At 45.8% G+C, this 23,401-nt stretch overlaps 1 long non-coding RNA gene across 1 annotated transcript in view; it reads right to left on the bottom strand.

Moving 5' to 3' along the window:
• Nucleotides 1-328: 328 nt before the first annotated feature.
• Nucleotides 329-23,401, bottom strand: part of LOC118668017 — a 157,857-nt gene continuing 134,784 nt past the window's right edge. The window contains exon 3 of the long non-coding RNA XR_004971481.1: nt 329-782. This is a non-coding gene — a long non-coding RNA (uncharacterized LOC118668017). The remainder of the gene's footprint in view (nt 783-23,401) is intronic.

The raw sequence follows: 23,401 nt of genomic DNA, 5'->3' as shown, positions 1-23,401 counted from the left end.
TGTTACCCTGCCGTAAAAGGCACGCCGACCGTCCAAGGCTGCCTAACGAATGTAATGACAGCATCCCGCATGCTAATCACCTGCCCTCCACAGGGCGCCTCTTCTAGGAGCCCCCGGGACGACGGAGAGCACCTGCCGCGGAGATCGGCTGCGTGTGCTCTCACCAGGAGACGCGGGCAGGTGCACTTCAGCTCAGCCTCTTCCCAGCGGGAGGCAAATGGATCTGACCGAGGTGCTGGGAGGAAAAGCGTTTCCGGAGCCAAGCTGCTCACAACAGCCCTGAATGGGAGAGACGGTTTTCCTGCAAGTCTATTGCCCAGCAAAGCTGGTGAAGCGCCCAGCAACCGCTTTCGAGTTTCAACAAGAGTGTCTGTTTTCCCCCAAGAGCACATCAAACCTCTGCGGGCAGTTCAGCCTGTTTCTTCTCACGGGATGCTCTTCCAGAATCCCGGGCCCCCTCTGCATCCAAGAAGCAAGGACCGTGTGGAAAGAGGTAGAAACGGGCTGCAGGGAAAGCGTCCTGCTAAGACACCACCTGCCACACGACTTGATCTTGTCATGAGCTTCGTGTCTCCTTTCCGTCCTCAGCTCCTAGGACCCAGCTGCACCTTTCGCCCACTGTAACCCGGCCACTGGGATACCAGCTGGCTGATCACTCACCGTCTCTCACACCGGCATTTCCAGGTCCTGGATGAACTTTGCCTGCAGAGGGCCACCTCTGGCTCTGAGTCCTGGGTTCGAATCCTGGCTGGGTCACTTATTCAGGCATCTGCAAACTTTTCCTGTAAAGAGCCAGACAGTAAATATTTTCAGATTCGCAGGCCATCAGGGCTCTGTCCCACTCCTGGACACGGCAGGTGTCGCACAGAAGCAACCAAAGACTATACCTAAGTGAGTAAGGGAGGGCTTTGAGAGGACACGGTCACTGGTGCTATGGGCAGCCCAAGACGTCTCTGTTCCCTCAACCCACTCCAGGACCTCCGAGAGCCTCGGCTAACAAACACCATGGCAGAGGCTCCGGAGTTTCAGTGAATTCTGGGACACCGTCCCTCCGTGTCCTTCTGGCTGCCCTGATTTATCCCTGAAGATGGAGCACAAACTTCCCTTTCTCGCCCACACTCTCCTCTAGGCCATGCAGCCTCCTTCCCTGAACATAAAATAATAAGACTCTAAAAATAGGTGTCAGAACTAGAGGCCCCTTGCATTGGGGACACTATTTTCAGTTCAACAAGCCTCTACACATCTCAATATAAGCAATATGTCCCCAGACTACGGGCCACCTTTGAGGCTCTCACAGGGGATCAGCTTCCAAACTCAGGGAATTCCCAGCACTGTTCCTATCCTGCAGGTACAAAGCAATCGCTATACACCAGCGGTTCTCAACCTGTGGGTCGCGACCCCTTTGGGGGTCAAACGACCCTTTCACAGGGGTCACCTAAGACCATCGGAAAACACATATATAATTACACATTGTGTTACTGATTAATCACTACGCTTTAATTATGTTCAATTTGTAACAATGAAAAAACATCCTGCATATCAGATATTTACATTATGATTCATATCAGTAGCAAGCTGCCAGCAGAGCTCCCTTCTGGACCCCAACCAGGATTGAACCTGAAACCTGGCTATGTGCCCTCATCAAGAATCAAACCGACCACCTCTTTGGTGTATGGAACAACACTCCAACCCACTGAGCCACCCGGCCAGGCCTGACTGCTGCTTCTTTACTGACTATAACTCTAGCTTCACTCCACTCCTCTCTTAGAAGATTATATCATTAAGAAACAGAATTACCTCAAACAAAGACAGCCTTCGAGTCTCCTAACAGCCCAACCCTGTCAGTCCTTCCTGACGCCCTTACAGAGACGCCCACATTCTCCACGGTTATCACCCTTGTTGCAGTGACCACTGCGCTCAACTTGTTGAAACACAAGAGTGTTCCCGGTGGTCTCTGGCTCTAGAGCACTGGCCGCTGCTTAGCTCTAAAAGCGCAGGGCTCCTCGGCCAGAGCCACCTGGTTCAGGTCCCAGCTCTGCCACTTGCTCCCAGGCCAAGTCAAACCATTTCTCTGGGTCTCAGTATGTTCATGTGGAAAACAGGGATAATGCGATCGTGAGTGCCTCTCTCAGCTTTTCTATGGGTTATAAGGTAAAGCATGTGAAGTCCATGGAACACCGTATTCAAAACACACTTCTGATCAAGTCCCGCCTACTGACACTGACAGCCAAAGTTGCCGGGGTTCTTGTCCCAGCATCAAGAAGGGTTCAGGAAACCTGGAGAAGGCTGTGCATAGATTAAATAGGAGTCCAGAGATGAAGCATAATTTTGAAAGGCATTGGGGGTCAGAGGAGCCTAGCTGAAAGAGCTAAGATCTAAGTTTTAAGGTCTAAGGTCTAAGGCAGCGGTTCTCAACCTGTGGGTCGTGACCATCGGAAAACACATATAGTATATCATATATTTACATTACGATTCATAACAGTAGCAAAATTACAGTTATGAAGTAGCAACGAAAATAATTTTATGGTTGGGGGTCACCACAACATGAGGAACTGTATTAAAGGGTCGCGGCATCAGGAAGGTTGAGAACCACTGGTCTAAGGTCTCAGGTCTCCTCGTCCCAGGACCCCATGCTTTTTATTAACACAATTTGTCCTGAGGCGAGGCAGAGATATACACTGCAAAGGGTATACATAAGCATTGTCAGAATGGAAGAATTAGCCTACGGCTGTTCAGGTGTTTGGCCAGTAGGAGGCAATAACATGTAGATTAAGATGCCCTTTAAGATAAACAATCCAATCAAAAAATGGGCAAAGGACCTAAATAGACACCTTTCAAAAGAGGACATTCAGAAAGCCAACAGACATATAAAAACATGCTCAAAGTCACTAATCATCCGAGAGATGCAAATCAAAACAACAATGAGGTACCATCTCACACCTGTCAGACTGGCTATCATCAACAAATCACAAACGACAAGTGCTGGAGAGGATGTGGAGAAGAAGGAACACTTGTGCACTGCTGGTGGGAATGCAAACTGGTGCAGCCACTATGGAAGACAGTATGGAGTTTCCTCAAAAAACTAAAAATGGAACTCCCATTTGACCCTGTGATCCCACTTCTAGGAATATATCCCAAGAAACCAGAAACAACAATCAGAAAGGATATATGCACCCCTATGTTCATAGCAGCACAATTCACCATAGCTAGAATCTGGAAACAGCCTAAGTGCCCATCAGTAGATGAATGGATTAGAAAACTGTGGTACATCTACACGATGGAATACTATGCTGCTCTAAAAAGGAAGGAACTCTTACCATTTGCAACGTCATGGATGGAACTGGAGAGCATTATGCTAAGTGAAATAAGCCAGTCAATGAAGGAAAAATACCACATGATCTCACTCATTCATGGATAATAGAGACCATTATAAACTTATGAACAATAATAGATACAGAGGCAGAGCAGCCTCAAACAGATTGTCAAACTGTAGCGGGAAGGCCGGGGAGGGGTGGGGGGCAGGAGGGTGGTGTGTAAGAGATCAACCAAAGGACTTGTATGCATGCATATAAGCATAACCAATGGACATAAGACACTGGGGGGTAGGGGAGGCCAGGGGATTGTCAAGGGCGGGGGGAAAAAAGGGACACATATGTAATACCCTTTGCAAGACTGTAAGCAATAAAATTTAAAAAAAAAAAAAAAAAAGATGCCCTTTAACTGTCTGGCAGCCAAGCAATAATTCCTTTTCAGGTTTGGGGAAATGCCTTCAGCCATTCCCAGATGCAGCCTGGCTATCATGCTGGAATTGGTCTCTGGCAAAAGTCATCCATGCCTCTAAAAGGCCTTTGTTGCTTGGCTGCCACCTACTTCCTCAGCCTCTCAGTACTTCAGTTTTGGGATATGGAGATAATAATGTCAGTATCGCCAAAACCGGTTTGGCTCAGTGGATAGAGCGTTGGCCCACAGGCTGAAAGGTCCCAGGTTCGATTCCGGTCAAGGGCATGTACCTGGGTTTCGGGCATATCCCCAATAGGAGATGTGCAGGAGGCAGCTGATCGATGTTTCTCTCTCATCGATGTTTCTAACTCTCTCTATCTCTCTCCCTTCCTCTCTGTAAAAAATCAATAAAATATATTTAAAAAAATAATAATGTCAGTATCAAAAATATCACAAAACTTAGGCAAATTTCGAAAACATATTGGCTGTTGTCTGTAGAATACATCTCACTGCCAGCACGTAGTAGGCACACAACAAATTTGTTTTCCCGTACGCCTCTGGGCAAATTATTAACTCTTTCAGGGCCTCTGTTTTCTCAACTAGAAAGCAGCGGGATTAGATAAGACCAGTGCAAATCAAACTGTGTTCTGTTGGGGTCCAATGTAGGTGTTTTGGGGGTTCTGCAAATTTTTATTTTGTAGGTGCTATGACTGACATAAGACTGCTGTTGTCATCTGTGAGCCCTGGAATTCATACGGGAAACAAAACCTCAGCAAATAGAAATCAGTACTTAATTGAACATGAAGTCCTAAGTTCAATTTTTTTGAGTTTGAAATATATCTCATCAAATGGACCTCATGTATTAATGTTAATACATGTAAAATATTAATTTAATATGTTTTATAATTTAATATGTTTTATATATTGATATTCCAAGTATTTTTTGTAGAAAAATAAAGGCTCTGAAGCTATAAAAGTCATAGCTATAGCCCTGGCTAGTGTGGCACAGTTGGTTGGGCATCTGTGCCATACAAGAAAAGGTCATTGGTTCAATTCCCGGTCATGGTGCATGCCCAGGTTGCAGAGTCAATCCTCAGTAGGTGGCTTGTGGGAGGTAGCCGGTCGATGTTCCTTCCTCTCCTTTCCTCTCTCTAAAATCAATACAAACATACTTTTTAATAAGTCATAGCTCTAAACCTTTATACGATTATAAAAATCACCTCTGCCTGTCTTCTGATTTGGGGCCCAGGAGTGTTTATAATAGGCCTCAGAAGATCCCAAACACTTATGATTAAAGGAAAGACACTCAATAGCCTGTTTCTTTTCAATAGGAACATTGTTCATTACCTGGGCAGACAATTGCTGACTTTTAAACATCTGAATTGTTCGCCTGAAGAAGCAGAAAAAAATGCTTCCGCTTTGGAGCAAATGGCACCATCCTGTATTACCCACAGCAGCCAAGACACTCAAACACCAGAGCCAGAAACACAACGGGACTGCCGCCGGCCTCCTGAGCCCGGGCAGTGACCGGGCTTGCACTGCTGAGGGTATTCCTTCTAGATGCACTAGGAACAAGCCCTTGAGGCGACTGCACTCTCTCCTGCCTAAATAACGAGATCCAGTTATTCGGAATCATTGCGTTCTAGCAATCAGAACTGCCCTGAGGGAAATCAACAAGGTCATGGTTACACCAGCTGAGACACTGCAACATCCTAAACACAGACGGTTTCAGAGGTGGTTGTGACAACAGATTAGATTGGAAGAAACTTTGATAATCGCTTCCCAAGCATGGCTTAATGAGCAAACATCGAAGGGCTTCAAAGTCTCAGCAGTGATCTCAGCCAATCCTGTCAGGGGGTACGGAAACAGGTCATGGTTTCAACTGGCAATGTGGTAGAAATACTAGACGCAGCCTTAGTCCCCCAGCCCTTTCTATTACACTCTACGTATTCAATGTACCTATTCTGAGATCTAATTGAATTGTAGCGCCTGGTCTAGTAAAGAGACTATCCCATTGCTAGGAGCCTGGTGAACAAGTCATCTAAATGACCCTTCCACTGAAAAAAAAAACAAATGCTGGTAAATACTTTATAATCTTCCTAAACGCAAAGATGATTAAACAAGAAAATAAGGAATACTGAGGCCAAAAGCTAGGTGAAGAGGTAGAACACTGAAGTCAGCTTTTGCCTTTGGGACAACTATTAACTCTGCGGAGTTGACCCCTGGTTTTCATGTTTGCCAGGTTCAAAAGACAAGTTCAGGGGCACCCAAGGTCTTGTGTTGGACCTGCTCCATAAAGCTAGAAGCCCAAAGAATGTACTTTCAGAAAATGGGTGTATTGGAAAAATTGTGTGCTCTGCCAGGGGACTAAAGGAAGGTGATCTTGCTGGAATCTCGACTCTGAGAAAAAGGAAAAACCCACCCCAGAATCTGTAACCCACAAGACAGCCTTCCTGCGAGCTCACCGCCGGAACTCACACTACACAGGAGGCCCACCAAACCTCATGCCAAGAAGTTAGCTTAAATTGGTCCCATTCTGGTAGCACACCCAAGCACTTGGCAGATGCAAAGAAAATCGTTCTTGAGGTAATCCACCCTCATCCCAGGCTTCAAAGAATCCCCATTGGCAATATTTTAAGAAACGGGTTCTTAAAACAGAGATTCATTTAAAATATACAAAAATAAGCAGATACAGACTCACAATTTCAGATACTGAAATATCAGACACTGAAATAAAATATTCATACCATTTAAAGAAAGAAAACAAATTGCAAATATACAGAAGAAATTATTTTTTAATCAGCAGGTTTTTCAAAACACTAAACTGGTAATAAAAATATAATACTTGATATTAAAAACTCAAAGAATGATCTCAGAGGGGAGGACTGGGGGAGGGGAAGAGATTAACCAAAGAACTTAATATGCATATATGTGTTAGGTTGGAGAGAGCCCAGGATCGGATACATGCAGACCTGTGATGAGATAATGGACTTCCCCTGGAATTTCTCACAGATCAACGTGCCACACAGATACCGGCTTCTTCTCCCTGAATCCACATACCCCCACACAGATACTGACTTCTTTCTGAATATCCTGCCCATCCCCTGCGGCAGAGAATTCCTCAGCTCAGCTCATGTCCCCGCACCTCACCCAACAGCAGTATAAAAAAAGCGCCCCCCTCCCTGTTCGCGTGAATCCACATGCCCTGTCTTTGGGGTACATGGGTCTCCCGGGGATGCAGAAATAAACCTTTTCCTTTTCTTTTCTTTTCTGATTCACTCGACTCTTTATTTCTTATGCCGCCTCCTGAGCCACCTAACCTAACAATATGCATAACCCATGGACATGGGTAATAGTGTGGTGAAGGCCTGGGGTGGGGCAGGGGCTGGGTGGAGGGGGGTAAAGTGGAGTGGGGGGTGGGGGGTAGGGGTCATTGGGACTACTATAAAAAACAAAACCCTCCAAGAATGCTCTGTTTCAGGCAAGGAGCAAGCAAGCCCACTGCACCTCTCTCCCACTGAGGGGAGCTGTAAAACCTGGAGAGAATGCATGAAGCAGCTCCTAGCAGCTCAGACAAGAAAAGGTAGCATGAGACTTGGGGGGAGGGCCAGAATGTGAAGTTCAACCGAACCCGTGGGGAGTTCAGCATTTTTTCCCACCGGCGTCTTCCAGCCTGGAATCCGAATTGAGTGTGAGTGCTGGCGGAAAACACTCCAGAGAGGAAAAGGGTCTCCTGACACTCGAGAAATAAGAGAAATCACCCAGCCAGTTTCTCCTCTTTTTTCTGTCTTCTGCGCCACAGCACGCAGTCTCACAGCCCCGAAGGCAGCTGCCGCAGCAGCACCAAGAGGCACCCAGGAGCCTCCAGCTTGATCAGACAATTGGACTTCCCAGCGGGTGGCGTGGGCACCCGTAGCTCTTTTTCCTCTCTTTCCTCACCCTGCTTGGTCCCAGATAAGGATTATAATGGCCCAAAACTGGAAGCAACCCAAATGTCCTGTGATGGGTAAACGGAGAAACCAATGGTGGCACATGTAAGAATATTACACAGCAATAAACAAGAGCAAATGACTGACAGCCTCACAACTTGGCTGGCTCTCAAATGCTTCAGCCTGAGTGAAAGAAGCCACTCTCTAAAAGCTTACAAGCTACATCTGATTCCATTACGCAGCATTCTGGAGGGGTAAGTCTGGTGGACAGATCGGTGACTGCCAGGGCCTCGAGGTAAATGACTTACGAAGAGGCTTGCCTAGAGAAGAACCTTCTACTTATCAAAGCTACTGAATGTTCTCCACTGCTCCCTGAGGTCCTGAGAGCCCTGTCGTTGGAGCCAGGTAAAGCCCACCCAGGTAACCATAAATCGGGGATTTTTTAGAAGGAATTCATGCTATAGCGTTTGGACAGGTGCCCACCAAACAGTCCATTCTGCCTCAGAGATTCTAAATAAAGTCTGGTTTGTATTAAAGTACTCCAGGCCACATCTAAAATTAAACAAACACAATCCCTGCACTTTGGGGGTTGAAAAACCCTCAACAAATAAATACTTTTTTTAAAAAATATTTTTCGTGCAATGGACACATTTTTATGGGAATGCCAACTTTATAGTAACTGCTGGGCTAAGCTCAGTTATGGAGACAGGAAAATTTAAGACATGTTCATCATCCACTAGAAGTGTATCATACTGCTAGGAAAAGGGGTCATGAATAACTGAAAAGGTGAGTAACATACAAGAGTTAAATAAAAATAATGCACAGAAATTATATGAGAGACCATGAGTAAGTGCACATGCAATTGCCAAATCTGATGTACAGGTAGTAAGGGATATGGGGAGCAGAGGGGAGATTACTGGACATCTCCCATACGCCCACCCAGAACCCCTCTCTTCCCTCTCTTAACTTGCTGTGTCCCCCAAGACAGATCCATACGGATACATCAACAGACTCTCGTTTCCAGATTCTGATGGGATTCCGTCCATGGGAGGCCCCGCAGGAGGTCAGGGGCTGGAGGAGTGAGGTGAGCATGGCTATTCCCTGGTCCCAGCCCCGACCAGCCACTGAAGGCTCCTATCTACCTCTCTCGAGCCCCCTACATTCAACTTTCTACTTCTCCTCCCCTTGTTGCCTTTGTCTCATTCAAATCTAGACCTATTCCTGTCTTCCCTCCAGCTAACAGGCACGATCGCCCTCATTTTCTAGTTTCCTCAAGCTGAGAAAAATCAACAGAAATCATAATTTACATGTATTACTTCAACTCACCACTTGGCAAAGAAAACAACAACAAACAAACGAAACAACACCTAAGCAAGACCCAGGACACTACGAACTCGGCACCTGCATCTCTAGGTTGTCAGGTAACAGAGCTCACGGCAGGAACAGCTGGAGGGGCGCTGCCAGGCAGGGAGCTGCGGACGTCCGGTCTCCCACTGAGGAAGCCTCCGAACTGAAGGGGAAAGACAGAAGCCAAGCCCTCCTGATTCTCTTCTGTTTTCTTCCCCCAAAAGCACAAGGGACAAGACACAGCCCGGTAAGTCCCGAGGGTCCCTGGGCCAGTCATCCTCCCAGGGGAAAGAGAGCCTTTGGAGGAGGGGCCCATGGGAACCGCAGGGGGTGTTGTCTGTTCAGCTCCTCCAGTGATGGAGTGATATGCGCCACCGATGGGGACGTCCACCCACCATCAGAACCTCTGCTCTTGCGCTGCGGCTCTCCAATCAGCATGCTTCAGAGTTACCAGCAAAACTGCTGAAACACAGATTCCGGGCCCTTAACCCCAGAGTTTCTGATGCAGGGTCTGGGGTGGGGTCTGAGAATTTGCATTTCTAACAAGTTCCAGCAATGCTGCTGCTGCTGCTGCTGGCCGGGGCCCACACTGAGAACCACTGGCACCCACCCGGTGACCACCCGGGGCCTCACTGGGGTGCTCTCGGGAACTGAAAAGGACAGACGACTGACTCGCTCCCCAGATATTCTGAGGTAACTGGCAGGGGGCAGCCTAAGCATGGGGTTTTTCAAACCTCCCTCAGGTGATGCCTGCGTGTTGCCAGCGTGAGACCCACTGGTGCTGACCTTACCCTCAAGCCGCCCAGGTCCTGCCCAGTGAACCTGCCCTCTGCCACCTCGGGCAGAAGGTGCCTCCAGGAAACCACAGGCGAGAGCTCAGGTTTCTGCCTGGACGCGGATACCTCGCAGCTGGGGCATTACCTCGGGCTCCAGAGTGTTCCCTTCTCCTAGTTGGTAAGAGCAGCTCGTCCTTCCTCCTAAGGTTTCATCTGAAGAAAGGCCACAGGACGTATCTGAAAAGCATTCATCTACGAGGAAGGGCTCTAAACTGAAAACCAGCAGCCTCGCCTCCAGCTATGTAATCATGTAACCTCTGAGCCCCAGCTTCGCGTGCTCATCTCTACGAATAACAGCTGACACTTGCACAGTCGTTTGCGGTTACAGTTCTTCATAATATACACCAGCTGGCAATTTGCTTCACGTGAGCATCACAACAACTCTGTGAGATCAGTGCTATCAGTGCTTCACGTGACCATCACAACTCTGTGAGATCAGTGCTATCAGTGCTTCACGTGACCATCACAACTCTGTGAGATCAGTGTTATCAGAGAAGCTATTCTGGCGCTGAGAGAACCACCTAAAATTCAGTTTGGGTAACACACCTACATTTACCCAGCAAAGGTGCTCAACCCAGATCTTCTGAGTACAAATCCTGATTCCTTTTACATCACGATGCTGCCATTAATGTCTTCTCTGCCAGGACTGGCATGGATCCCTGTCTTATTTCCTCTTCTCCACAAAAGGGGAATGATTTTCTACAGGCTCGGCCCCTCCATGAGGATCTGGGACTCATCTCCTCCAGGGATAGGCATGAAGGGGTGACTTAAAGGCACTGGTTCACAAAGCATTTCCACACCTGGCAACTTATTAGAAATGCCAACTCTCAGGCCCCACTCCAGACCTACTGAGTCATAAGCTCTGGGGGTGGCCATGGATCTGTGCTTTAACAAGGGCAGGTGATGACGTACAATGAAGCCTGAGAGCTACTGGTGAGCGACCTCTAACGCAATGTCAGGAGCTTTGCGCCCTAGTAAACCTGGTGACACAGTCATGGTGCTGAAGCAGGCGCCTACGGGATCGCAAGAACCAGCTGTTCAATGTTCAGGATTTTGGCAAGCTGGCATACTTACACCATGGAAATTGGCAAACACTATAATCAGAGCTCCCCACCTCCCCTGCTTGCCCACCAGAGAGCTCATTTACCAGAACACAATTACAATAACAAAGATCACGGGTCTCAGTTCTCATAAGGGGGCTGCAACCTTATTCCTAAGGTCAAGAGTCTACCTTGAAGAGAATGGGCCTTGTCTTGATTATGTCAGGTGCCCCACCTGTTCCAGAGAATGCCCAGCCGAGTATGCTTAAAATATTTAATAGCTTGCCATGGTTTTGAGGATAGAGCACCAAATCCCTCCATGGTTGGACTTTAACTTCCATGCCAGTCTCATCTCTAATCATGCCCCCTGTCTACACTAGGCTCCAGCCACACTGCAAACCACCCCCCATTTCCCTACTTCACTGTGCCATCTCTACTGCTGGTCCCTGCATATGCCATTCCCTCAGCCTGGAAAACCCTCCCCAACCCATTCATTCTCTCGGTCTGCAATCACATACAATCTCCTGCAGAAGTCACTGTCAGACCTCCTCCCTCCCAACCCGCCCCTGGCCACTCCCTACCCCCCGCCCCAGCCTGGGCTGGGTTATCACACCCACATCCTCTGTTCTCCCAGGGCACCAAGCAATGCCCTCATCAAAGTACTCACCACCTGTCTAAACAGTACTGCCTGGCTGCTTGTCTCTCTCTGTAACTAGAGTATAAGCTCCTTAGAAGCACAATCATGTTTCAGTCACTATCATATTACCAGTTCAGTGCCTGGTGAGTGGTAGGTGGGCAATAAATGTTTATCTGAGTTCATGAATGTCTTTCCTCGTTCTAATCTTTTATCCGCCTACATCTCCAGATACCACACTTCCTAGACTCCCCAAAGCCATGCTCCACCAACTTCCATTCACCATCTTGGACTTTCTGGATAGGAGTCGCCACCCTGGACAATCACCAGCTCGTCCCCACAGTCCCCATCCATGTTCAGCCTGCCTAGTGATTTTTCTTTCCAAATTTACAGCTGGATACGTATCTCTACTGTCACACAAAGCCATCCTCTCCAACGTCAGTCTAACGTGGTCCCACAGAAATTTATCCATGCCGGTCCACCGAATCAGGGTGTCTTTAAGATCTAAAACTTCAAGACACCTGCCTACCAGATTACCTACCCATTATCTTTGCCTGTTCCCAACAGAACTATGTGCTTTTATTCATCAGAGACACACAGTTGAATGAACACAGTAGCCCTATTCTTAATAGCCCCAAACTGGAAACAATTCAAATGACCAACACAGTAGAATGCAAAATAAACTGTGGCATATTCATGCAATAGAATATAGTACAGAGCAACGAGACTGAAGTACAGCTATCTGCAACCAAATGAATGAATCACGTAAGAAGATGGAAAGAAGCCAGACATAAAGGACTGCATACTAAAGGGTTTCATTTATGTGACATTTCAAAAACACATGAAACTAATGTATGGAGTTAGACCCGGGACAGCAGGATGTTAATGCCTGAGGGGGGCAATGGGGGCTTCTAGGATGCTGGTAATATGCTGTCTCTTGATCTAGGGGCTGGGTACACTGTAAGTCTAAAGATTCATTATTTGATGGATAATTGACTGATAATTTGTACATTTTGCAGGTACATTATTCTTCAATAAAAAGTTCTCATTTAAAAAGTTAAAATGTCTAAGGCACTGTGCTGGGTGCAGTGTGGGGAGACAAAAAGCATCAGGCAGGTCTTCTCTGGCTTTTAGACTGTTAGGGAAGAGTTAGGCTACGCACATCTGAAAACATAACCAGCAGCAGACTGTGAGTGGCAAATGGCCAAAGCTCATCGGGGGGTATATGTCCTGATCATGCACCTGTCTCCCTACCTCCACACACAGTGACGTCAGATCAGTAGCTTGCAATCAGCCATGATGAGGATATTTACATCACAGAAATGCTACAAATCAGGGCTTTCCCCACAGCGAGCTTACTGATACACACCAGCACACGACTAGCTACAGAAACCTAAAGTATTACTGGAATTAGCATGAGCATCAACATTTCTGCATATCTTAGCCCCATCACAGCCCAGGGACAAAAAAATGCAAGCTTTAAAAAAAAAAAAAAGTTCTAGAACCAATGTTTCCACAAGATAAGAAATACAAAAGTGCCAACAAACTCTCAGCTCTGGGATGCATCACTCTACTGCCCTCTAGTGGTGCATAAACTCTTGCATGCTCTTCCAGAAATTGGGTTCAACCCAACAAATTCCAGGCACCACACACATAGTCCTTGGTTTAGTTTACAATGCCTATTGCCGAATTCCATGGATTCTATACATTCTGTAAATTACAGAGAGATAGAATCGATGGGCCATATTAATATACAAAGCATCAAAGTTTATCCTACCAGAATATTCAAGGATTGGAAACAAAACATCATCCAGAGAATAAAGTGCATATACCATGATGTCAGCGCAAGCCTGACTCAGCAACCCAGTCTAACCCAGCATGCTATTTACAATTTACAAGAAAGCGTGAATTTTAGCTATCCCACAACCTGGTAAATAATGCATCTTGTTCCGTGAGAATCATAAAGTGAATAATACATCAGACTCAGGAGATCTGAAATCTAGAACAAAGAATGGAACTGGAGAGAATTTTGAGTGACCTGAATCGTGTGCTCGAAGTTATGCAATATTACTAACATTCACACGGCGTAAGTGCATGGTGCATTTTAAAAAGCAGAAGAAAATGAAAAATGGTGTGGAGAGAACAGCTTTGATTTCTTAAAAGTAAAACAGGAACTATCTCTGTTTGAGAATTATGCATGAAAGAATGCAAAGGAGCGAATTGTTGGGAAGTGTCTAATCCAGGGGTGGGCAAACTTTTTGGCTCGAGGGCCACAATGGGTTCTTAAACTGGACCGGAGGGCCGGAACAAAAGCATGGATGGAGTGTTTGTGTGAACTAATATAAATTCAAAGTAAACATCATTACATAAAAGGGTACGGTCTTTTTTTTCAATAGTTTTATTCATTTCAAACGGGCCGGATCCGGCCCGCGGGCCGTAGTTTGGCCACGGCTGGTTTAATCCCTTAGACATAGGATATTAAAGTAGCTGAAAACATTCATTTGTTGATCCTTATGGTGCCCGCAGGAGTTAGGGAGAGCAATCTACAGCCAGCATACCGGGGAAGGGCAGAGGGCAGTTCAAGTGGCCTCCAGCACATGCAACCAGCCGATTCTTCAAATGTGCCCAGACACTCCCGCCCCAGGGCCCAGCTCAAACCACAACCTGATGTTCCTTTCACTATTGCTGGTGCCCTGAATTTTAGACGATATTGCATCTTTATTTTTAACTAACAAGAAACCAAACCAGGAAGAGCAAAAAGAACAATGTTGCTATGGTTTCTGAGCCAGCTATGGGCAGTTGGACATTCCCAGCCTGCATCTGTAGATGCCTGGGTGAGTATGATGTATTTATTAGAGGAGATATCCTTCCAGGCTGCCCAGAAGCCCTCCTTTGACTGTTTCTGCTTACAGATCCCGCCTCTGGACACAAAAGGGGCACATGACTCAGGTCTGGCCAATCACAGCACACCATTACTCTAGATAAAATGAATGCGCAAGGAGTGAGCTTCTTACTAAAGCAGAGCCAGTTCAGACTGGTGAACACACCGCCTAAGGAGGTTTACTGTATCTGAAGCCCACAGAGCGGGGAAAGAGGCAGGAAATAGAGCCCCCACGCAGCGTCTGAGCTCCAGGTCTACTATGCCAGGGGCAAAACACACACACACACACACACACACACACACACACACACACGACTTCTCAGCTGCATAGCCCCAAATTCACTTTTTAATGTATGCTTGAATTTTTTTTCTGTCAGTTACAACTGAACAATCTAACACACTAGGGATGGGGTTCATACTGCAGGTGTCAAAAGATCAACCTCGTCTGGATACTGGCTTTCAGCAGTGAGTCTGGAGAAAAGAAAGGGATTGACAAATGGTAACGTCTGATGAGACATGAAGGGTCACAAGTAAACACACAGCCTACTCGGAAAGCATCCATCACTCTCGAAAGGGAGGGAAGTGGGTTTGTGTTAGGTTTACAACTCCCCCTTTATAGATCCGAATACTGAGTCTCTAGGTATAAACATCATTCAACTACTGATTCTCCTACATAGAGAGGAATACTACTACTAACCAGTATGTACAAAGCTGTTTTATTCATAGTAACTCAGTTGATCCTTAAAACTACCCCCGGTGAAGATTACCTCAACTTAACAGATCAGAAAATGGAGGCACAGAGAGTTTAAGAATTTGCCCAAAGTCCCACAGCTAGTAAGTGATAGAGCTGGGATGTGCGTCAGATGTTTCCAGTTCTGGAATCCAAGCCTTTAATAACCAGGCTAACTGCTTCTCATTAACCACAGGAAATGGAAGCATTGGGATTAAAAGTCAGATGTACTGGATTCGACTTTCTGCCCCTCGTTTTGCCCTGAAAAAATAGTGCCTGTGCGGTCCATGGGGAGAAAGAGGCTTTGTCACATGTTCCTCTCCGTGGTCTATGCATATGTGGACACCTCTTCAACCCACATTGGCCTTATTGCTTTTACACATTGATCTTGTTCCAGCCAGGACTGAGTGTTGCCCCAAGAACATCAATTTAAGGTAACTGTGTAGATGCAACTTCCTTACTTCAACCAATACCACCTCTCAGAGAACTCCACAGTCAGGTAAGGCCATGGCCTGACCACCAGTCCTGTCTAGCCAGCCTGCCAACTGAGTCATCAACAGAAGGTCACAGATCTAAGCCCAAATATGGTCTTCTCCCAAAAGTCCTCATGTCTGTCACATGGAACAATAAAATCTCCTATTCTGGTTCTTGATCTTAGACTCCATTCATTCATTCATTCATTCCCTTGTCCCTCCCTTTCCTTCCCTGCCACTTCCAATCACCAATCCCTGCTTCTTATATGTGTCCCAGGCAATTCCATTCCAGTTTCCTCCACACCAACCCCAGCCCCTGTCTCATCCTGGACAGTTATAAGAGTACAATACAGTTTCATTTATTTATTCATGGTTTCACCTAATTTTCATAGTTCTACTATATGCCAGGCTCTATGCAAGGTGAGCACAAAAGGAGATAGTCCCCCTGACTTCATGTAGCTTCCTTAAATACCAGTTGGAAATTGTGTCTTATATCAAACCACCCAAAGCTGCCCATTACCTACAGAAATGAGCACCTAACCTCGTATCCTTCAGTCAAGGCCTTCTGAAACTCGGCCCCAACCTAACTTACCAGCCATATTTCCCACTATTCCCTCCATGTGTTTTTGTCCCATACAACTCACAGTCATCAAACTCACCAGTGGTTAGCACTGACCCCAGCTCCTGGAGAGTCCCTACTGCCACCACCTGTTGGCCAGCATGCACTAAGCATAAGGATTGTGTTTTATAATACTTTATGATGTCCAGAACCATGTCCTGCACAATGACATATCCATCAATTCCCTCCACAGGAGTTTTGGATCAGGCCTGACAAAGCCATTATTATTCAGACAAATGCTGCCCTCAAAAATTTTATGCTTGCAAAGTCCTGTAGAGAAGGGAGGCTCTTTATAATCCGCACAAAACAGTATATCCACCCTCCTAGAATCCTGTGGAGTAGCTTGTATTTGTGGAGTAGGAGGGAGGGAGAAAGTCACATGAACAGCAAGTCTGGCAACTTCAAAGAAACCCCCAGATTCTGAGATCTGGAAGCTGCTGAGTCTGCCTCCTATCTGGTGTTCTAACTCATCCACTCAACTAAATGGAATGTAGACACGGAATAGGCAGAGCCCAGGACTGGTGCCCACATCACATCTCAGAGTCAGACACAAGCCAGCAGAGGAAAGCCGTCTATAAAAACTCTGGTTCTTTCTGGTCCTGGATTTGTCAGTCATCAAGGAAACAACATGGAAGATTGTGCTTACCTCCTCGATGTCGAGGCCATGTGGTCCCTGGTCTTCCCAAAATGACTTTCAACACAGCCTGTCCAGAAAACACATGAATGCCAACTTCCCCTTCCCAAAAGGTAGCCATCAAGGAGACAGAGTATTTTTCTTAAACTTGACAAGCTTCTAAAAGTTGAATAACATAGGTCTGCAGAAGGCCTTGGAACCCATTGTTAGCCTCTGTTTGCAAAGTAGTAAATATTAAGTCATTCAAATCAAAACATACTACCCTGACCTGGTAATTACATGGCCAGTAAAGTTGCCTGCCAATTTTTAAGGTATTCCTCAAATACAAATTCAGATCAGAATTAACAATAGCCCTAACCTTGCTTGCCAACCAAGACTTATAAGAAATGGCATATCAAAGTCACCAAATTGGAAGAAAAAGGAGAGGTGGGGGCCTCATGTTTTCAAACTTTCAAATCCTTGAGGTGATCAGCCCAGCAAGATAGAACTGAGCTTTGGCTAACTTCAATATTAAACTGAGGGGATGTTTCCTGCAGTAATCATTGATAATTTGCCTCCCTCACCCCAAGCTGCAAAGATTTGCTAGGAAAAAATAAGAAGGCTCAATGTGTGTGAAGAAAGCATATTGGTTTTTAAAATACTGTAAAGTATGTGTCTGCTATTGGAATCTTCGCTATTTATGGAATCACACTCTAGTGTGACACCATGGGTTTCTGAAAAAAGAATAGGAAATAAAGGAGAAGGCGCCAATATGAGTAGAGTGTTGTGAGTTTGCTTGGATTTCTCAATCTCTATTTTAGAGTCATGGAAATAATGCTTCCCATTTTATTCTGGACTTGCCTACTCTGCATTTCTAGGTCTCCTAATGGCATCATGCGTGACTGCTAAAATGAGTGGAGGAATGGACTTTCAGGTGAATGATGTTGCCAGGGAAACTGCCCGCCTATCATCCCAGTGTTATCTGTCTCTGATATAACAGACAATTCTGCATGTATGCCTTTTCTCCCATTACACAACAGAGCTGGAAACCTGTCCCCAAAAGTTTTATAGTAGCAAAGTCCTAGAGAAAAGATGGGATCTTTACAATCCATACAGAACATTGCCTCTACCTGTCAGGCATTCTTCCAGAAACCTACAGAGAAGCTGACATCTGTGTAATGGGAGGGAGGGAGAAAGAAAACACAGACAGCATGAGCTGCTGGTAACCCACAGACCCCGACAGACTGTGAGCTGGACGCTGCAGAGCCTGCATCCCACCTGGGGCTTTACCTCATCTACTCACACAAATAGAATTAAAAGCAGTCCTTCTAAAGGGATAGAAAAGTGACCGGGAGTTCTCTTGTCCTTTCTCCCCACTTAATCTCAGCGGAATCTTTATATGGAATAACCTTTCCCTTTGGGCTCTTCCTCCAGAAGTTTTCAAATAGATGGGAACACCCTCCCTTTGCCCTTTCCAGAAAAAAAAAATAATAATAATGCAAAATGGAGCTGATGTATGAGAACCCAGACATTTTTAAGTTCTGAGGGAAAGGACCCTTCTGAGACTGAATAGGTACCTGCAGGTCTCTATGACCTCCTACCATTTTTCAATTTCTGGAGTCTTATCTCATTTCATTGTACTCATACCACCTCTTCTAGCTCCCATTTATATAAAATCCACCACCTCTAAGTTTGCAAATTCTAGGATTTGGTCTGGAGATGAGACAAGTGATGGGAAGGAGAGAAAAAAATATTTGCAATAGCCACTTTTTCACACTGCTCAGAACTCTGCCCTGGAACTAATGCTATCCCCTAAGATAATCACCAAGAATACAAGAGAAGAACATCCAAGGTAAGGCCCCAGACCCTTACGCCATGATGTGTGGCAACAGCCTACTCACCTGCCTGCACCCTCTTCTGGCACAGGGAGCATGCCCTAATACAACAGTGTCCTCATTTAAGCAGGCCTGGCTCACCTTGGCGACAAGATTCGATCCTTAGGAATCTGTACCTGCCTAATATTAGTATCCTGACCAGTATAGATTAGCCTAAGAGGGTGTGTGTGTGTGTGTGTGTAGACTACTCAGAACATAAAATTATCTGATGTGTAGCCCACAGCACTGCCTCAAGGGAAATATTCTCAATTCTTTAATATGCCACAAACTTCTTTGAGAAGTTTTTGGGTTTTTTTTTTAATATATCTTTTTTATTGATTTCAGAGAGGAAGGGAGAGGGGGAGAGAGAGAGAAACATCAGTGATGAGGGAGAATCATTGATTGGCTGCCTCCTGCATGCCCCCCACTGGGAATTGAGCCCATAACCCAGGCATGTGCCCTGACCAGGAATCAAATTGTGACCTCCTGGTTCATAGGTCGATGCTCAACCACTGAACCACACCAGCCAGGCTCTTTGAGATGTTTTGAAAGCTACGGACTCTTCTGAGAAGCCACAAACACAAAACAGTTTTATATCATTTCCAGGTGTTTGTGGAACCGAACCCAGGGATCCTGGACACCAGGTTAAAGACCTGTGTTCTAGCCCAGAAGCAAGTGCACTGAGGAGCTAAGAGTCATGACTGAGAGCAGAACCAGTCCCTGCCTCTGCTTAAAGGCAGAGGAAGAAAGGGGGAGGGGAGGGGACAGGGGTCCTCTCAGCCAGAGGTAAGTTACACCTTGGGCCACAGTTGGCCATCTTTGAGATGGGCCAGATTGTCAAAACTTGGGTGATGCTACTGCCACCTAGTGGGAGAGACCAGGGATGCAACTAAAATCCTACGTTACCCAGGAGAGGCCCCAACAATAAGGAATTGTCTGCCACAAAATGCCAACAGCGCTCAGGCTGACAAGCCCCGTCATAAAGGGATGAAAGAGAAAGAAAAACAGGTGCTTAGCAGTGTGTTCTGAGAAGTCACGCTGGACTCTCCCTGGAGTGTGGTGAGGCCACCGAAGGGAACACCTACTGCAGGCCTGGGTGGGCTCTTACAAACCCGTCTCTGGTGACTGCTGTCCTTGGAGGCTCTCCAGCTTGGCATGTGCCACTGACTTCCATACACTGAACTCTAACCGTTCGCTCATCCTGCCAAAGTCCTACCTAATCCAGCTTTAACCAAATTGCCAAGGGAGTGATGGCCACTAAGGACAAAAAGTTTCCACTTGCTGCAATTCACAAGAAAGGTCACTCCTTTCCAGCAACTATTATGTTCAAACGAAAGTACATTTAGCAATCCTACATTGTCCTGGCTCTGGGAGACCTTGTATCAGTCATTGTACTTCTCATGCCTCAGTTTCCATTTCCATCGCTTGAGTCATAATCTCTACCACACTAGGAGAAGCTGCCTAGAAAAGAGGTTGAGAGCCTGGGTTCCAGAGCCAAAATGATGGCTCAAAGGCCACATCTGGCACTCGCTAGCTATGTGCCCTCTATCGCTTTGTTCAGCTTCTCTGGGCCTCAGTCTCTCCATCTGTGAAATGGGAATAATGTCACCTACTTCATGGAGTTCTGAGAATTAAAGAAATATTACATGTAAAGTGCTTACATTATGCTGGGACCGTTGGCTGTCACCATCATCATCATCATCTGTATGTAGGGAGAATGTGAGATTTAGAAGAACTTGCATAAAACAGAATAAGATTTTTTATTAGCTATTTGCCATCCAAATGGCAAGGTACCCACTTTTAAGTACATGTGTTTTTAAATTTGAATCAAACATATGTTTGCTAATTATCCTCTCCTGTGTTTGCAGAGAGCTAGCTCATATGTCAATATTATTTTAGAAGTACTGCTCCCGCTGTTCACTCTAAATTGGGGGGAGACGGAAATTAAAAGTTTCCATTAAAATGCCAAAGTGGCAAAACAACACAACGGTATTTGTTCAGAAAGGTTTGGAGAAATAAAAGGGACTCCCAAGCTTGTCTTAACTGATTCCGTAGTGTATTCTTCAGACTGTTTTCATCGCTCCTGGCAGCGACAGCAGAACATCCAAACGCCTTCACCAAACGTGCCGCCATCTGGCCCAGCCGACCTGCAGCACTACCACCTCGCCCACTAGCCTCCATCTGAGCCAGTTTCCTGCCAAACCCTGAACACTTCGTTTACCCTCTCTCTGCTACCGCTGTTGACCCACAGGCCCAACGCACCCATATCACCACCTTCTTAAGTTTGCTCTGCCTCCCTGGCAAGTGCCCCCGATGCCCTGAAGAAGACTCAGAGCCCTGCACCTCCTCCTTCAGCACCTCGAACAGCATCTTCTCCTTTGAATTCCCTTCATCTTTGATTCACACCTCGAAGGTGCTTCTAAACCAGTGACCCTAATGACGCTGCACAGGACAGTGGAGACAGACATCTCCCTGTGAGCTGGGAAGTGACAGAACGGGGAAGCATCCGAAATTGATTCTGAGTTTGTAATCCAGGGCTGTGAGTGAACAATTCCCTCTGGTTTAATCAATGGTCGAATTACACTGCTCATTTCAGAAACCAAGTACACAAGCCCCATCCCCTCAAAATCAGACACAGTCCAAGTCAAATTTTGCTGGCAGCTTCAGAGTTGTGGAACCAGAGCGTCGGCGAGCTTAGGAAAATCATCGTCTTTTCAGTGATCGGCATGGTCATGATTGGCAGGCCTTGGATCTTCGTGACTCAAAGTAAAAAGATTAGCACCTGGGCTGTATCCCCTTGCCGCTTCCACTGTCGGCTGGATCTTGTCAAGCCTGCATCATTACCCACGCGGTCTTTCATCCCCTCTGCTGCTTAGCTTAAATATGAGTTGTTCTGCAAGATCACTGGTAATTCACATAAAATATAGTCTTGTTACTTTTCTTTTCTTTAAGAGAAGCATGATAATTGCAAACTGCAACAAACGAAGCTGAAAATAACTCCCCAGGCAGTTGTGCATTAGGAATTAGATTAAAATGAGCCCAATTTATTTTTAAATGACCTGGTAATTTGTAGGAAAGACTCGAGCTGCTTAAATTTTCATCAGTGGAAAACTGGGAAGCTCAGGAAAACCAGTCGTTGGTCACTGGGGTGAGAGAATGGACCCTCGTCCCAGAAGCCAGAAGGGCAGTGCTGACGGACGGACTGGTTAAGGATGTGTGTTCAGACAGCAACAGGAGAGGAGAGAGAAAACAACAATTTAACACGAGTTAAATCTTTTTTAAAAATCTAAAATAAAACAAGCTCAATGTCAGCTCACAATTGTAAGTGCCAAAATCTGTGCTTGGAACTAATTTTCCAAGTAAAACTAATTAGGATTTGAAATGGAAGCCCTAGAGATTTGGGGCTTTGAGGCTCCTTGGCTGCTGGCACTTGTGGCGTGAAGGATTCCGTTCTCAGCTCACGACTGAGGGGGGGGTGACATCAAACCTCTCCCACACTCACTGCCGCCTGGGAACGTGGTTAGGGCATGGAGCCAGAGCCACGCGTCTCTGCACGGCCCTCTCATCCCCCTCCTCACCGCAGTGGCTGCTTCAAGATGTTTGGGGCCAACTCCCATGCGGCACCCATAAAAACACACTAGTGTTTCTGCTCTTCCTCTTCCTCTCAACGATTAACCTACAGGCCACGGTGATGATGTTGCTTATGCATTTAAGGCAAATGACAGAATGTGATGTGCTCTGACACAAAATATTCTAAAAATTATTAATCATCCGAGTTAGTTTGCCCCCTCCTTGGGTGGACACCATCACAATTCTTCTAACCTACAAAATGCATAATGTGTAAGATGTACTCTGGTATAAATGTAAAAATCTTTCAAACGAGCCCTCTACTAGCACTGCTCTGTAATTCAAGATCTATTAAGTCTCTTCTTGATATACAGTGGGGCCTTGACTTACGAGTTTAATTCGTTCCGTGACAGAGCTCGTAACCCAAATTACTCATATGTCAAATCAAAAAGTGAACGAGTGAGACACGTGATGCTGGGCTGATGTTGTGGCGTTCACTATGACGTTCGCTGTGCCAGCTAGCGGTGGGGTATCTGAAGCTGGCTCATAACCCGAATTTTAGCTCGCAACTCAAAGCAAAAAATCGGCTGAGAGACGGCTCGTATCTCGAAAAACTCTTTAGTCGGGACACTCGTAAGTCAAGGCCCCACTGTATATGACATCCTCCCCCCTCTTTTTCTTTAACACATTGTGAACCAGTAGTTTTATTGCTAGCTTTACCCAATGGCCAGATAAGTTTCTATTGAACGAGTACAAAAAAAGGTTTTACATAAATGGTAAAGGCACACTTTAAAATTAAATACCTGCTGCATTTTGAAGTTATTTATTACATGTTCTTACAAGCTAATATCTTTTTAAAGTATGATACTTTGTAAAAACACTGTGTCATATGAAGCGAGAATCCGCATGATCCGCCCACAATGTTAATATCAACCATTTCTCCCTGGATTAAATTACTACGTAGAGAGAGAGATGGATGGATGCAAATATTCAAATATACACATGTAGACGTAGACATACATATTTCATACATCCAAAATCAAAAGAAACAGTTGGATTGGTCATTTATACATCACACAAGTCTTTGAATCAACCACTTGAGGAAGAAAGATATGAATATACATAATTATTTTTAAAA

This window comes from Myotis myotis, unplaced genomic scaffold (genome assembly GCF_014108235.1).
Source record: "Myotis myotis isolate mMyoMyo1 unplaced genomic scaffold, mMyoMyo1.p scaffold_m19_p_13, whole genome shotgun sequence".
Classification (NCBI taxonomy): Eukaryota; Metazoa; Chordata; class Mammalia; order Chiroptera; family Vespertilionidae; genus Myotis; species Myotis myotis.
Note: the sequence above shows the minus strand (reverse complement) of the source record. Positions and strands in the feature narration are given on the sequence as shown.